A 2,536-nucleotide genomic window follows, 5' to 3' on the forward strand; every position below is an offset into this window, starting at 1 on the left:
TTTTATGTCCTATAACTTTAATACCATGAAATATGCTTAAAGTACATTGATTTTAAACAGGATATGAATTTTGAAACTCCTGAACTTCCCACTTCCTCATGTTCTGTAGTTATTTTATTTAGTTGATCTCCCCTCTTGATCTCCATTCAGCTTTTAAAAAATATAAAAGCCTAAAGGCTGTTTACAAACCCCTAGTCTCAGCCTTCCCCTCTGGTGACCATTTCCCTTCTGAGGAGTTTCATGCAGTGGTCCTTCTGTTCAGATCCTAGGAGGGAACAGGACAAGAAGGCTGGAGTGGGCAGCCATTCCCTTCTCTGGGGAACCTTCTCAACCCAAGGATGGAACCTGGGTCTCCTGCATTGCAGGCAGATTCTTTACTGTCTGAGCCACCAAGGAAGCCCCGAGCAGGCAGCAGCCCCTGGAAAATCCTGGTTGGACCTGCGATGTATGACCCTGTCCTCTGCAGCTGGAGTCAACTGTGCCACTGTCTCCAAGGCAGCTAGCTGTTCCCAGCTGCCCAGTATGTTGTAACCACGTGGCCTAATGGATAAGGCGTCTGACTTCGGATCAGAAGATTGAGGGTTCGAGTCCCTTCGTGGTTGGTTCCATTTTGTTAAAAAAAAAAGAAAGTCATGCCTTAACCTGAGTTCACATTCAGGTACCACCACTTTGGGAAGTTGCTTCCCCCTTTCTGCCTCTCCGTTGTATGACTGGTACAATGGCAATGAAAATACAAAGGCCCTAACAGGGCTGATGGATTAGATGAGATAATGCCTGTAAGTCCCTGAGGGAACTGCCTGAACTATAATAGTGCTTAATAAATATGACACGCTCTTCTGAATAAGGGGGTAGGGTGGGGTGGGAGTGGAGAAGGAACGTTCTTAGTGAATGTGGACAGAGTCACTACAAATTCTCTAAGCACTGTAGCATTTTTGTGGACTGTGCTGTCTCCAAGAGGGATATATAGCTTTTCATTATGTCGGAGGGCCTTCTCGGTGAAGAAGGAAATTATCTCATCCGGGTTCGCGTTCCGCGCTTGCAGCGCCTGCTGATGTTGATTTAGTTCACTTAGCAAGCCACACACCACGCTGCCGCGCTCATCGCCCTCCGCATTAGCTTATTAATCCTCGAGTTATTCCTCTACGGTTCAAAGGCATATTGGCTTTCCAGCGGAGGCACGGAGAGGGGCTCCAGCCTCTCCATTTCCACAGAAATAATAGGCTCCAGCCAGGCCGAGAGGGAGTGGCCGAGCCAGGCTCTGTTCCTCCTGCGCCCACGGCGCTTGGAGGTTTCATTTACACTGAAGACTTTTTCTCCCTGGAGCTGAGGTTTCCGTTGGAGCCATTTTATTTGTTAAGCGAGAAAGAAGCCGTGGGAATCAGAGAGCAAAAACTGGACTGGTCATCGGCTTTGGCATTTAGTCCCTCCCCTGCTGTGCCTGCTCTGTGCGTGCTTAGTCGCTCAGTGGTGTCCAACTCTTTGCGACCCATGGACTATTTAGCCTGCCGGCCTCCTCTGTTCATAGGATTCTCCGGGCAAAAATACTGGAGTGGCTTGCCATTCCCTTCTCCAGGTGATCTTCCTGACCCAGGGATGGAACCTGGGGACAAAGAATCGTAAATTTCCAGCCCTCATTTCCACCTCTATACTAGAGCATACAGGATCAGATCAGAAAGATCTCCATGTTCCCTTTCAATGCAAACACTCCAGGGTTCAAGCTTTTGGAGAGAGGAGATGGCCTCTTGCGATGGCCCTAAAATCTCATTAAATTAGAGGAAATTTTAACTTTAGAATTTTCTTTGTAATTAAGTAGTATTATGCAAGATTTGACTATGGGTCAAATGCGTCACTATGCGTCAGCAAGTTAACAGTGGAATACTGCCCTGGGCATCTTTAGACCCAAACGAAGAGCAAAGCAAGCCATCAAAGAGGGTGTCTCTGCTGCACTGAGGCTGAGCATCCCATCCTGGGCTCACCCTGACCCTTTTGGCTTTATCCAGATGCGGTGGGTGGGGCTGCTTCCTGCAAAGCTTCCAGGCAGCTGCTGCCCTTGGAGCTGTGTGTCTGATGGATGCCAAAGACAGTGAGCTCATGGCACGGCTGCCTGGTCCAGTATTTGTCTCCAAGGGCTCTTCTCAGCAAAGGCGCCTCTCTCAGGCAAATGTACAGATGGTTTGCTATGCTATGCTATGCTAAGTCACTTCAGTCGTGTCCAACTCTGTGCGACCCCATAGACGGCAGCCCACCAGGCTCCCCTGTCCTTGGGATTCTCCAGGCAAGAACACTGGTGTGGGTTGCCATTTCCTTCTCCAATGCATGAAAGTGAAAAGTGAAAGTGAAGTTGCTCAGTCGTGTCCAACTCTTAACTACCCCATGGACTGCAGCCTACCAGGCTCCTCTGTCCATGGGGTTTTCCAAGCATGAGTACTGGAGTGGGGTGTCATTGCCTCCTCCGACAGATGGTTTAAGGAGCACCTAATTGAATCACCCAACTCTTCTCTGGAGTTGGCGGCTCGGCTCTACCCACGCCTGCACA

The 2,536-nt window shown here is 49.2% G+C and overlaps 1 non-coding gene across 1 annotated transcript; it reads left to right on the forward strand.

Annotated features, from left to right (window-relative positions):
- The first annotated feature begins 529 nt into the window (after positions 1-529).
- TRNAR-UCG (transfer RNA arginine (anticodon UCG)) lies at positions 530-602 on the forward strand. The gene has a single exon. It is a non-coding gene; the product is annotated as a tRNA-Arg (tRNA).
- Positions 603-2,536: the final 1,934 nt, after the last annotated feature.

The sequence above is a fragment of the Bos grunniens genome, chromosome 20 (assembly GCF_055505025.1).
Source record: "Bos grunniens cultivar Pamir isolate PY7600 chromosome 20, Bosgru_T2T1.0, whole genome shotgun sequence".
Classification (NCBI taxonomy): Eukaryota; Metazoa; Chordata; class Mammalia; order Artiodactyla; family Bovidae; genus Bos; species Bos grunniens.